Below are 15,018 nucleotides of genomic sequence, written 5' to 3'. Positions count from 1 at the left end.
GTGTTGCAATCTTGGGAACTTAAGCCAGCATGAAGCCTTTCTGAGTTCTTTCACTCTGAAAATAACTGTAGTGGCCTGTGCAGGAATTGGAAAATAAGATATCATGTGACTATGGACTCTGTGTACATGAAGGACTAATTTTTAATAGCAACTACTCCATTTGGCAGTGAAAAGCATGGCAGTAGTAGAATTAATTTGAGCCCCATTCGCTCATTTTTTTCCTTTGTACAAATAGGACAGGAGGACACCAACCCCATGCAGATGTCAGCCCAGGGAGTCATACTAGTCCTTCTGTCTTCAGATAGAGAACTCTACTTTGGAGACTTTGAGGGGGCCTGGGCATCTTTGGGAGCCTGACCTGGAACCAAAACTTGTATTGAGGACTTGGCTGAAGCTTGGCCTTACTTACAGCCTTGGTTTGGACTTTGGCCAGCAGAGCCTGAGACCTTTGGCAATGTGGTCCCGAGCATGCTTTCCAAGCTTGGAGTGGGCAATGTAGGCCAGTTGACTGAGCTTGCAGTTGACACCCCTTGGGTTCTTGGGTTTGACCTCCTTAGGCCTTAAGAGAGTCTTGATAGCCTCAGCATGTGCATCCATGGCTTTGGCATTGTTGGCCTGCATCTTCTTCAGGCCCTTCTTGTTTTGCTACTTGGCAAAGCACATGTTCCTCAGGAACTTGGGGTCCACCCCCTTAAGAAAATCATATCGTTGGAATCAAGGTTTCTTGATGCCAATTCTGTGCCATTTTAGGGATTGGTTATGCATGGTATGGTTCTTGGTCTTGGCCATGTCTGCACTGCTGTCCACAGTGTCAGGGAGCAGAAGAGCCATGTTCTTTCTTCTTATAAGGTGTGGTCTCTCCAGCTACATCCCCTCATTGCAAATTTTCAGAAAAATCTAGCAAGAGATAGGGTTATTTGAAACAGAGTTTTTCTTTTTTTTTTCCTCTTTGTTTTGTTTTTTAAAAATAAGATTACTGTCGGATTTGGTTTTACGGGTCATAGGCTGGGTCATCTAGAGGAGCAAAACCAGTGAAGTGTATATATACATATAGAGAGAGAGAGATTTATTTCAAGGAAATGGCTCATGCAATTGTGGAGGCTGGCAAGTCCCAAATCCGTGGGTCAGGCAGCAGGCTGGAAGCTTCTCCTACCTCATGTGGTTGCAGGGGCTGACGAACCCCAGATCTGCAGGTCAGGCAGCAGGCTGAAGGCTTCTCAAGTCCCAAGAACCAGAGGTCAGAGGATGATGAGACAAATGCTGGATCGGAAAGAGAGAAGAAGCTTTGCCAGAACATTCATTATATCATGTGTGCAGGCCACACTCCCAAGGAAACTCGTCTTCCAACTGACTGGCTGCTCACATCAGATCACAAAATGGGAGGTGATACATAGTGTCTGCCAAACTGTTACCAAAATAAGGTTTTTGCCTCTCACTGGTCAAGAATGAGCAGGTAAGGCTTATTGAAGAGGCTTGCAAGTGGAGATAAGGAGGGCCTAAAGCAACACTTACCCTCATCTCACAGAAAAAAATACCTGCCCGGGTTGTTAAAAGTTCTTGGGTGGGAAAAGATTCATGTTTATTCATAGGCATAGGCAGGGATATGTTAACTACAGTGTGCGCACAGCAGCTTTCCAAGATGGCTCCTGTCCCAGAGGCCTCTGGGATTCATAGCAGGACTTATTACGGTGTGTCTGCACCTGCGCAGTCTCTCGGCTGCTGCAGCCCCTCACTGACCCTGGTGGAGGTCACACAGTGGTCACAGGTGGATGTTCTGCGCATGTCCCTGGGGCTGGTTTTCTTCAGATGCTTCTGGAAGACAACTTTAAAGAAGTTTGTGGGCTTTTTTCTGATACCTTGCCCCATTGTTGTGGGGAATGGCTTTGTTTCTGTTCCCTGGCCCTTTCTTGTTACCTTGCAGATTTGGGGGGCCCTCTGTTCCCTGTCTTACTCCCCCCTGGGAGACTTTAAACCCATAAATCTTTATGGGAATGTGGATGGAGGTCTCTGCTTCTGTAACTTCTTCATGCTGGACTGGGGCATTTTTCCTGCCTAACCGAGTAGAAGTCTCTCACTACCTGATCTAAGTTAGTGTACACTATCAGGACCCTTTCTTGTGGAATCAGTTGGTAGCCTTGCATAACCAGGAGCTTGGCATGAAATTGTTGTTATCTGGCAGATACAAACTTTACCAAAAGTGCAGCAAACACTTTGCACACATAAGATCTGCCTTTTTCCATGAATGCCTTTTCCTACTTTTATTCCCTGCCCATTGGGAACTGGTACAGCAAGAGGCCTTTCCCTTTTCACTTCTAGGCTCACTCTCAGGTACTCATAGACAATAGTCTTAGGAGGGCATCCCTGCCATAGTGTGTGGCATCATGAAAGGCTTTTACTATTTTCCGTAATAAACACTCAGGCACATATAACACTCCTTCATCATTCTTCTTTTATCCTGCCTCATCATAAGAAAAATCCCTTAGGGCATGAACCAGGGCAGTTACCTCAGCTTTTTGGGCTGATGTTCCTGGTGGTAAATCTCTTGCCTCAATGACACCAGTCTGGCTGACAATTGTATAAAAGAGTGGCAGGGTTTAAAGTTTGGCACAGCTTTAAGTTTAACTCTGGGGTATCTAGGAGAAGGGCCCAAAAAGGGTGGAAACCAAGTAATAGAGGGGAGTGCTTCCTATACTGCCGACCAAATATCTCAGCCTCCCTTTCTTTTGTTTCTTTACATCCTCTGGCCCACTTCACAAGAAAGGGGAAAAGTAAAGTTCTTTACCTTAGGCTTTCTGTCAACCCCAGTGACTGTACAGTCACGACTGGAGAGTGGGCCTGGATTTTGGGTTAAAACAGAGCAAAAATTCAGTTTCTCTACTCCCACATCGAGAGTAACCCAAGGCTCCGCTGCGGAAATAGTGATGGTCTTCCGGCCGAAAGCTGAGTGGTCTTCTGGGCATCGTCAATAGGGCTGCTCTTCTTCGTCGGAGGAGAAGGACATCAGGCGCTGTGAGCCTGTCTGGACTGGCCTCTGGGGGAAGCCAACTGGGCGCCCGGTTTTAGGACACTCAGGACACAACGCCTTCTAATCGCCTCTTTTTTTTTGCAATACTTACGTTGGTCTGGCTCGATATTCACCAGCCAATGAGGAAACTCTTGTGGAATCCTGTAGGGTTACCTTGAGGTGGGCCTTGAAGTGCTACTGACAATAATCGGGCCTTTTTTTTTCTCCTCTGCTGTCAGGTTTCTCTTGTTAAAGACCTTAAAGCCTTCCTCAACCAGTCGTGAGAGTAGAGTCTGGGGTCCTGCCTCTATCTTTTGCAGTTTCTTTCTAATATCTGCTGCAGACTGGGTAACAAAATGCATAGTTAGTGAAGTCTTTCTTTCCAGGCTTTCAGGGTCGGTGTTAGTATATTTCTAAAAGCCTTAGTCAGCCTGGTGAGGGAGACTGCTGGGTTCTCCCGTGCTGTCTGGGTAATTTCTTTTTACCTTATCATAATTAACAGGCTTGGCTACACTCTTCTGAATCCCGCTTATGACACATGTAACTAAATGTCTGGCTCTTTCTTCACCATCCCCATTGTAACCCCAATTTGGCTCTGCAATGGGGGCTGCTGCTGAAAATAACATGTGTTGGTTATGGGCAGTTAGCATTATTGCCTGCCCGTTCCCTAGTCTTAGCCAGGATCTTAATCTTCTCATCCATACTACAACAGCGAGTTAAAATGACCATCACATCTCCCTAGCTCAAATTAAAATTTAAGCTGAGTTTCATGAACTCATCTTCAAACCTCTCAGGGTCTTCTGACACACTCTGTAATCTTTCTTTGTACTGGCTTAAGTCTGAGACTGAAAATGGCACATGAACCTGGGTTGTGCCTCTAGTCCCATAGTGATTGACAAGTGTCTCAAAGATTTCTCTAATTTAACTGTACTATAAACAAAAAAAAAAAAAATTTTTTTTTTTTTTTGTAAACAATAGGAAGTTACCAACTATACTCTGAGTGTTGGACCAATGGGCTTTCTTTTGGCTCTCGTTTTATAGCGGGTAACAAATTTAACATTACCTTTCTAATATTTACTATGAATATCTAAAGATAATCCTCAAGTTCGCAAAGTATATTGTCCACGCATTTATCAGGAATTTAAACAAGAAATAGTCCACATAATTTGCTATCAGTTGGGAAGGAATCACCTAAATTAGTATAGCTGGATATATCACATAACACACAAAGTTTGTCTAGAGAAAACAGAAAATATAGAAAAACTTACATGTGACAAACAAATTTCCATTAGAGAATTCATGATTAGCAAGATAATACAGGATGAAATTCTCCTGTGGGAGGTCTGCAGTTAATCTGTCCAAAACATACTGAAGCATTCTCCCTGAGGGCAAGCTGCCCTCCTTGGTTTACCTATTAACAGTCATGGGTCACTTTATCAGAAGCAGAAGTGGAATCTAAGACAAAATGGATTCTGAGCCATGAGGTTGATCTCCTCTGAGAACCTGATTTTTTAGATACATAATTTTCTGTATAGCAAGAGAGTGAGAGTTTGATTACAAGCATTGACAGGTATTTCATACAACATCGTCTTGAAGACTGATTAAACCAAGTATTGATTTACCCTAAACATAACTCTATTTACTGATCTTTGGAGTCAGTTTTTCAAAAAAGGCTGAATTTTTCAAAAAAAGCACAATACCCAGACCAAAATGGTCTTGCTAGTTTATCTGGAGAATTGTTTGCAAAAGGACACTCAAAGGCGATGGCTTGTGTGGGTTGCCCCAACTTCTTTGAAAGCCAGAAATCTGGATTCCAGGAGAATGACATACAACTCTCTCATGGTTCCCTACTTTGGATCATGATCTTGTTATAGAATCTTTGATCAAAAATGCTCAATTATGATCCATTTTTAGGATCTCAGGCACCATACAGTAAATCAGGAGGTAGAATAGAAACTCTAACAATATTAGGCTAATTGTCTGAAATAACCGATGAAACCATGACCCTAAGGTCTTTGAACCAAAGAAACAAATCTCATGAGGTGTTCGTTTATACATAAACAGCATCAGTAACTGCTCGTCATGTGTCTCAGCAGCAACTACATTCTGCCAAACTTAAGAATACTATTCTAATTTGTAAAATCATGGCTCAAATTTCAGACATTTTTCTGGTTATGATATTTATAACTTTAAGTTTGTCACCAGGAACTTCTAATTCAAGAGTTACAATATCTAAACCCACTAGTTAGATAATTTAGGAGAAAAGAGGAATATGGTTTCTTATCTCCAGAACCTAGGACCTTAAAGCATTTCTTATTTCCAGAAAGAAAAACCTTAAAATATCAGTAATATTGCCACATACAACTCATAGTATCATTTCGTTTACTCGGCCTTACGTAGTTAACTTCTGTTCTGTGTAATACTGGATCTATAATGGTCTGTGAACCCATCAGCATCTGCATAAGAGTTCTGGAAATTTTGATTGAGTCTAGGCCCAGTCCCTTTCATAAGTCCAATATAGTCCATCTTTTTATTGAGATATTCTGGTCAAATGTTTGCAGAAAATCAGTAAAAACTTGTCTGTAGATGACAAAACTGAATATGGTCATGATAATTTATAGATGTAATTCTTAATACTGAAAGACCCGATAGAAATCAATTACCAACATAACGTAAAGGCCAAAAAAAAAAACAGTTAAAAAAAAAAAGCTTTAGATAAAAATATTTTCAATAATAACCATTAACCATATTTTTAAAGGGCTTCAGATAAAACACATAATAATCCGGAGACACAACACCATACGGTCAGGATATACCAAGAACACACCAAGATTATCAAGTCTCTAAATACCTGAATAGTAATAAAAATAACCCAAAGAGAAAGAACCAGGCCTTCTCATGATTTTACCAACATGTTCTATGTAATTTATATCATGTTAAATAAACCTTTTTAGCACTCGTTCTTTATAAAAAAATTTTCATAGCTTTCAAACTTGTCAGAAGTTTATCATAATTTACCAAGAAACAATACTTCAGTTATTTAACTAAAGGTCTTAAAAAAACCTTAGCTTTCTTTTCCACTAAAGCCATGTGGCTTCGTTTCTGACTTGGTAATCTTACTCTAATGAGAGACTGTACCTTTGTCTTCGAAGCAGATCATACAAAGAAGAGATTAACTCTTTAACTCAGTAATCAAAGAAAATTTTGTTATTTTAACAGCGAGAAACCTAGTTCTTTGCTTTATATGCTATTGAACATCAAAGCTCTTAACAATGTCATAAATTAAACCATTAAACTTTAGTCAGACAGATAAAACTTGACTATATCAAATAAATTTCTTTTTTTAATAAACCTCTTAAACATTCTTTGTTGCATACCTCTTGTAGTACATACCTTTGAAATGGCAAAAATGAACTCACTCATTAGTTGACTCAAATATACATGTATCCTTCCTCTTGTGGTAAAATATTTTTAATTTTCATTTGACTTTTACTATTTCTCATGTTTTTTCAATCTAATTTTATCAACTGGCCTTGGAAATCACAAAGTCTGTGTTCAACTGACTCATTAAACATTTCTCCCAGCCATTTCAGGTGGCTGAGGGCCGGGGGCTAAGGATGCCTGATTTTGCTACACCCTACCTACCTTTTAACTCAAGGTAGAAGACAAGATTAGCCCATTCTGATTCATGTACATACAGAGGCATTTTGAAAGGCTATCTATCCAGTAAATACCAAAGCCCTTTAGCAATTTTGCAAATGAATCTATCAATTCTTAGCTAGGGAGACTGGAGGCTGAAGGGAGTCATTCCAATTTTAGACATTTTGAAAGGCAAAATATAACAATGTCTTTCTCTTTTGCTGTTCTGGAACTGCTACTTTTTCTTTAAGACAAAGTTATCTTTTTTTCTTCAGCCCAATCAATAAATTTTCAGAAATATCTATAAGTATTTTTTTTTTTTTATGTTCTAATTTAACCTGAATTTCTTTTCACCAATTAATTTCCGTGCAACACACAAATTACACATAAGACATAGACAGGGCGACTGAGATAATCTTGCAGTCTTAACCTCCCAGACAGCCCTGGTCACACATAAGACAAACAAACAGAGAGCACTTGGACCAGACAAGTGAGAAAGGGCTTAGTGAGGTCTAACACATTGCTAGCAATATCTGAATCTCCACTTTGATCTTCCAGATACCTCTTAATCTCCAATACTGAACAGAGGGGGTTCAAGCTCTCAATCTAAACAGAGACCTCTACATCTGTTCCCCAGAAACGGGGTGCACTATCTAGAGACAGACAATGCCCAGACACACAAAAATGACAGCTGAAATAAGTGGCTGGGCAAAAAGTCAGCTTGAAAGGAAAGGAAAGAGGAGGAAAAGGGGCAGGCTGCAGTCCTTGCCAAAGAGTACACTACCAGCAGATGAGGAATTCTCTACTCCCTGGGGTCAAAAAGAAGGCGTCCCTTAGTCCCTAGGGTCAGCTAAAACCCATTGCACTGGGACCCTCCATGGAAGGTGTCCCTTGGTCCCTAGGGTTAGAAAGATCTATTACACTGGGGACCCTTCAGAAAGCGTCCCTTGGTCCCTAGGGTCCACTAAAACCCATCGCACTGGGGACCCTCTGTAGACCTTTCAATAGAAATTCCTGATGTGGAGTCCCCAGTCCATGAGGTTTAAGGTGTCCTTTGGATCCTAGGGTCAGAAAGACCAGTGATACTGGGGACCCTTCACCCTTCACTAGTGACTCTGGCCCCGACAGTATAAGACATCTGTCCGTGGGGGCCTCCCAGGTGGCCTTACCCAGGCAAGCAACTCTTATCTGCCACTCAGATTTTCTATTGAGTCCTCGTCATTGCCCTTCACTTTTCCAAGGAAAAACAGACAGAAAAACAAAGTTTGCTTGGGAGGAAAATGAAAGTAAGGTCGGGCTGCAAGGAGTAAGGGGGAGAAGTCCTTAGCCAGTGGAGAAACGCAAGAAGAAATCAGTCTCGGCAGCTGCTTTGTTCGTCCACCGGGGTCAGGCAATTCTCCTCTCCATACAGCCTCAGGTCTGAGAACGGGATGTAAAGGGTTCCCTTGTGCCTCCTGGATTCTCCTGGCTGGCTTGCCAAAATTGTTACTGGAATAAGTTTCTTGCCTCTCACTGGTCAAGAATGAGCAGGTAAGGCACGTAGAGTTTTCCACCTAAGCAAAGCTTTATTGAAGAGGCTTGCAAGCGGAGGCAAGGAGGGCCTGAGAAATGCATACCCCCATCTCACAGAACAAAAGACCCACTCGGGTTTTTAAAAGTTCTTGGCTGGGAAAAAACTCATATTTATTCACAGGCATAGACAAGGATGTGTTAACTACGGTGTGTGCACAGCAGCTTTCCAAGATGGCTCCTGTCCCAGAGGCCTCTGGGATTTGTAGCAGGACTTATTATGGGGTGTTCACACCTCCACAGTCTCCAGACTGCTGCTGCAGCCCCTCACTGACCCTGGTGGAAGGTCACACAGTGGTCACAGGTGGATGTTCTGTGCATGTCCATGGGGCTGGTTTTCTCCAGCTGCTTCTGAAAGACAACTTTAAAGAAGTTTGTGGGCTATTTTCTAATACCTTGCCCCATTGTTGTGGGGAATGGCTTTGTTTCTGTGCCCTGGCCCATTTCTTGTTACTTCGTTTGCAGATTTGGGGGGCCCTCTGTTCTCTGTCTTAAAACCACTAAGAATCACAGCCTAGCCAAGTTGACACATAACATTAACCATCACAATTTCCCTTCAGTTGGGTAAATTTTTCAGGGATGGGTGTTTAAGAGGTGCCTAGGAGAAGAAAGCTTTCAAATGGAGCTAATGAATTTCTTGCTATTAAGGCAACTAGGGGAGAACGTGTCTATATTACTCCCGGAATTTTTGTGGCAGTTCATTCATGTTACTCCCACCACTCCTATCTACTACTTTAGTTTAACATCTATCTCTTTGATCTTTTGTCTTCTTGCTTCTACCTTGTTTTCCTATGCCTATTATTTGTTTCTATTGTTAAAATGTTTAAACATTTTTCTTCAGTCTTAAATTCTTAAACATAATTTTACTTCCATATTCTTAACTATTATTTTAAGTATTTATTTGATGATTTTCTGTGACCCCAGTACCCCTCAGCTTGTTATCTCCTTTTTCAAAATGGGCAACTGAGAGCTTGACATAATTAACACCGTGATAAACCTATAAGTTGTTCTTCCTCTGCCTGCCTCCTTCATATACCTCTGTTAATGACTTTGTTTTGACCAAGTGTTAATGACTTTGTTCTTTGTTTTAAACTGATGCAAATAACTGTTTGTTATGTCCGGCCACCTGTGGCATACAATCCCCATAGGAAAATTAGAGCCCAGGTATATCCTTAGCCTAATAAGAATACATGGAACCAGAGATATCATTGCTGATGTCAGATGGATCCTGGCTGAAAGCAGAGAATACCAGAAGAATGTTTACCCGTGTTTTATTGACTATGCGAAGGCATTCGACTATGTGGATCATAACAAATTATGGATAACATTGCGAAGAATGGGAATTCCAGAACTTAATTGTGCTCATTAGGAACCTGTACATAGATCAAGAGGCAGTTGTTCAGACAGAACAAGGGGATACTGATTGGTTTAAAGTCAGGAAAGGTGTGCATCAGGGTTGTATCCTTTCATCATACCTATTCAATCTGTATTCTGAGCAAATAATCTGAGAAGCTGGACTATATGAAGAAGAATGGGGCATCAGGATTGGAGGAAGACTCATTAACAACCTACTGTGTTATGCAGATGACACAACTTTGCTTGCTGAAAGTGAAGAGGACTTGAAGCACTTACTAATGAAGATCAAAGACCACAGCCTTCAGTATGGATTATACCTCAACATTAAGAAAACAAAAATCCTCACAACTGGACCAATGAGCAACATCATGATAAGTGGAGAAAAGATTGAAGTTGTCAAGGATTTCATTTTACTTGGATCCACAATCAACAGCCGTGGAAGCAACAGTCAAGAAATCAAAAGACACGTTGCATTGGTCAAATCTGCTGCAAAGGACCTCTTCAAAGTGTTGAAGAGCAAAGATGTCACCTTGAAGGCTAAGGTGCACCTGGTATTTTCAATCTCAACATATGCATGTGAAAGCTGGACAATGGATAAGGAAGGTGGAAGAAGAATTGACGCCTTTGAATTGTGGTGTTGGTGAAGAATATTGAATATACCATGGACTTCCAAAAGAACGAACAAATTTGTCTTGGAAGAAGTACAACCAGAATGCTCCTTAGAAGCAAGGATAGTGAGACTGCGTCTTACATACTTTGGACATGTTGTCAGGAGGGATCAGTCCCTGGAGAAGGACATCATGCTTGGCAGAGTACAGGGTCAGCGAAAAAGAGGAAGACCCACAACAAGGTGGATTGACACAGTGGCTGGAGCAATGAGCTCAAGCATAGCAACAATTGTAAGGATGGCTCAGGACTGGGCAGTGTTTCATTCTGCTGTGCATAGGGTCACTATGAGTCGGAACCAACTTGACGGCACCTAACAACAACAACAGCCTAATAAAGAGATATTTGGTAGGTATCTTTTGTTACTATCCTGTAATGAATCACTCCTCTTGAGCATACCTCTGGCCAAGTAGCTACAAAGACACTTCTAACCTTTGTAAGATTCTATACGAGCTCTAATGTAAAATTACTCTTTGGGACTCCACAGAAGCCGCTTGTGTTGCTGCTGGGTCCCTGGTGATATATACATCTCCTGAATAGACTCTCTCACTCTTTCTGACTTGGAGTATGTTTCATTGGTTTGACTGCTCCAGGGAATGGACCCTAATTGGGTAACATTTTCATTCCTTATTTTGTAAATCTCTTATTTTTCTAACTTTTATCTTTGGGAACTTTATCATTTATATTTTTTATTTTAAATTTCAATTACTTTATGTCATCCTTAAACTAACAATATTTTTCTTTAATTAAAACTTTATCTTATTTCTCTTAAGTTTCTTTTTATTCTGAATTTTTAGTCAACCACGTCTTAAATAACTTTAGACCTTTTCTCTTCTTCCTTATTCCTTAGATTTTGTTTGATTCCTGATTTGTTTTCCTTGGACTTAGATAGAAGGTTGGCCACACAGAGCTGCATGAGGGTCGGAGCTGCCCTTGCAACCATACTTCTGCATTCCGGTTGCCCTTTCATCCCTTCCAAAGAGGGCTATTCTAAAAACCTTACCCTGATGACTCTTGATGAGTCTCCACAGGGCAATAATTACTTTATATTCATAAACGAGTGTCATGGATTGAACTGTATCCCTAAAAATATGTGTCAACTTGGGTGGGCCATGATTCCCAGTATTGTGTGATTGTCTACCATTTTGTCACCTGATGTGATTTTCCTATGTGTTGTAAGTCCTACCTTGAGGCAAAATTAGAGGCAGTTATGTTAATGAGGCAGAACTCAATCTACAAGATTCGGTTATGTCCCAACACACAATACAGGAGAGGTCAGCACAACTGGACTAAAGCAAAAGTAAAGAAGTTTCCTGAATAAACTGAATGCTTTGAAGGCCAGTGTAGCAGTGCCAGGGGTTCGGGGACCATGGCTTCAGGGGACATCTAAGTCAATTGGCATAATAAAATCTATTAAGAAAACATTCTGCATTCCACTTTGGAGAGTGGCGTCTGGGGTCTTAAATGCTAGCAAGTGGCCATCTAAGATGCATCAATGGGTCTCAACCACCTAGAGCAAAGGAGAATGAAGAACACAAAGATACAAGGTAATTATGAGCCCAAGAGACAGAAATGGCACATAAACCAGAGACTATATCTGCCTGAGACCAGAAGAACTAGACGGCGCCTGGCTACAACTGATTATTGCCCTCACAGGGAACACAATAGAGAACCCCTGAGGGAGCAGGACAGCAGTGGGATGCAGACCCCAAATTCTCATAAAAAGACCAGACTTAATGGTCTGACTGAGACTAGAAGGACTCTGGAGGTCATGGTCCCCAGACCCTCTGTTAGCCCAAGACAGGAACTATTCCCAAAGCCAACTCTTCAGACAGGGATTGGACTGGAGACGACAGGATAGAAAATGATACTGGTGAAGAGTGAGCTCCTTGGATCGAGTAGACACATGAGACTCTGTGGGCATCTCCTGTCTGGCAGGGAGATGAGAGGGTAGGGGGGACAGAAGCTGGCCGAATGAACATGAAAGGAGAGAGTGGAGGGAAGGAGTATGCTGTCTCATTAGGGGGACAGCAACTGGGAGTATATAGCAAGGTGTATTTACATTTTTGTATGAGAGACTAACTTGATTTGTAGACTTTCACTTAAAGCACAATAAAAATTAAAAAAAAAAGATTAGGTTATATCTTAAATCAATCTCTTTTGAGATATAAAAGAGAGAAGTGAACAGAGAGACATGGGGACCTCATGCAACCAAGAAACAAGAGCCAAGAGAGTAGCATGTCCTTTGGATCCAGGAGCACTGCACTGAGAAGCTCCTTGACTGGGAAGGTTGATGACAAGGACCTTCCCCCAGAGCCAACGGAGAGAAAAAGCCTTCCCCTGGAACTGGCACTCTGAATTCAGAATTATAGCCTCCTAGACTGTGACACTCCCTATTTTCCTATACCTGGTTGTTCTGCACATTTATTTTACCTGCCTAGATCCTGGAAGCATTTGAGTTCATGACTCCCTCTGTCGATAGTAAGTTTGATTTACAGGAAGGGCACCTCACTATCTAGTATATACGTGAGGAGCACTGTGGTAAACTACACTGACAGATGTCAGACCTAGAAGCAGATGGGAGATCATACCTAGGGAGGATCCCTCCTTGCAAAAACCTGACTTGGCCTTGCTCAAGTGCCATGTGGTGGAACACCTCTAGACCGACCCTCACTGAGAAAGTTTCATGGATCGGCTTCGAACATCACTTTTACACCAGGTTCTTCCATCTCTCTTCTCTACTAGGACATGGGAGAATACTCTGAGAGAGGAGGCACCCCAGCCACCTTCCCACATTGTGAGATTTCAGAAAAAACTGCAGGTAGAGATGAGGTCATTCAAATAGTTTTTTTAAATGGTTTTTTAAAATAGTTTTTTAACCATATTCTAGCATGATGATGTTATTGTTAGTTGTCCTCAAGTTGACTCTGACTCATGTTGACCCCGTGTGTTTCAGAGTAGAATCAATCACACTCCATAGGGTTTAAATGGCCGTGATCTTTTGGAAGGAGATCATCAGACCTTTCTTCTGAGGCACCTCTGGATGGATTGGAATTGCCAACCTTTCAGTTAGTAAGTGAGCACTTAACCATTTGTGGGGTAACCCTTCCAAAATAAAAGACAAATTGCTGTATCTTGCATTTTCTATCTCAAAGAAGGAACCATAATGCCTGTTAGGCCTCTTTGGTTCTAGAGGCAAAACATTCTACACTTAGGAATATTGCTCTGGCTCATATAGTGGGTGACATGGAAAGCTGCCAGCTCTGAACAGGGCCAAGAGCAGGAAAGGCCACTACAGCAGGTCTAGGCCATGGTGCAATCAATCATCCTACTGTTTGATGATGGAGGTGTAAGTAACGGGAAAAGATGGGTTATGGAGGACAAACCACCATGCATATTCCTATTACTCTGGAGTAGTCCATGCTCTCCAGAGCAGAGAGGTCCCTGAGTGGTGTGAACAGTTTGTACTCAGTTACTAACCAAAAGTTTGGAGATTTGAATCCATCCAGAGGTACCATGGAAGAAGGCCTGGCAATCTGCCTCCATAAAAATTACAGCCAAGGAAACCCCATGGTGCACAAATCTACTCTGTAATGCATGGCATTGTCATGAGTTGGAATTGACTTGAAGGCAGGGGGTCTCGTTTTGGCTTTGGTATCCATAGTACAGAATTATATACTCCTTGAGAAGTTTTTTTGAGAAGTAGCTCCTGGTGAGTTACTGGGCCTGGTTGAGAAGGAACATTTGACACAGGGCACCAAAAATCATGCATCTGGAACTTCCCATTATGAGCTCACTTCTGTCAAACGTATCAAGTCATAGAGTTGGACAGGCCCAGAGAAGCAGTCCATTGTAAGATACAAATGGTACATTCATAATCGAACTTGAGCAGGACCAGAGGACAAGAGAAGGTATCCCAGACCCCTATCTCACTCATCATATTTCCACTAGTACTCCACCTCCAGCTTGCACCTATGGCCATATGGGGGGTCACATATGACCAGCTGAAGGAGGAGTTTCCCCTCAGGAAGAAAGACCCATGGGAACCATGGAGGAGCTGCTTCCACTCTTGTGTGGAGAAGTGCATCTGACAGTGATCTAAGGAAGCCTGACAATGTACTTTGCAGAACTCCAGGGTGCATAAGTGAAGGAAGGCCCAAGCTGCTTTGCTTAAAAGCTGTTGCTGTGTTTGCACAGAGGTCATGCTTCCTGCAGGCTGCCCCTCATAGAGTGAGGTAGGGAGACACAGAACTCTGATGGCAGACTTGCTCACACACTGTGGACAGCTTTGTCAAACCTTCCTTTGACTACACGGCAGTCCAGGACACTTCCATCCAACTTTCTCTCTTTGCCTGGGGACAGATTTACATTGAGGTCTGATGACTCTCCCATTCCTCCCTAGCTCCCTGTCTACTTCCTTTCCCACAGGCATTTCCCCTAATAAAATTCTTACACATTTAATCCACTTTGGTGTCTGCTTCTTGGAGGATCCAGGCTAACACAGTACTATGACTTTGTTCTGGCAGACTGCTAACTTACTTGTGAATCAGCTTGGTGCTTTTGGGGCTTGTCTTTAGCATTTGGTAGGCTGGATCTAAAATAGTCTTTTTTCTAGGGCTAATTCGGCCCTAAAACAAAGGTGATACCCATCTGGGGCCTATACTGAACACCTTGACATTCAATGAGGACTTTCCACTCCGATTAGTTAGAATTCAAATATCTTTCAGCCTTGTGAGCTTTTGTAATTGTTCATTTTATAGTTTCCTGGTTGTTCTTTGTTGCAT

At 42.0% G+C, this 15,018-nt stretch overlaps 1 pseudogene; it reads right to left on the bottom strand.

Annotated features, from left to right (window-relative positions):
• Positions 1-311: 311 nt before the first annotated feature.
• LOC126069953 (60S ribosomal protein L29-like) lies at positions 312-806 on the bottom strand (annotated as a pseudogene).
• Positions 807-15,018: the final 14,212 nt, after the last annotated feature.

The sequence above is a fragment of the Elephas maximus genome, chromosome 2 (genome assembly GCF_024166365.1).
Source record: "Elephas maximus indicus isolate mEleMax1 chromosome 2, mEleMax1 primary haplotype, whole genome shotgun sequence".
NCBI lineage: Eukaryota > Metazoa > Chordata > Mammalia > Proboscidea > Elephantidae > Elephas > Elephas maximus.
The sequence above is the reverse complement of the archived record's forward strand: the minus strand, read 5'-3'. Positions and strand labels throughout refer to the sequence as shown.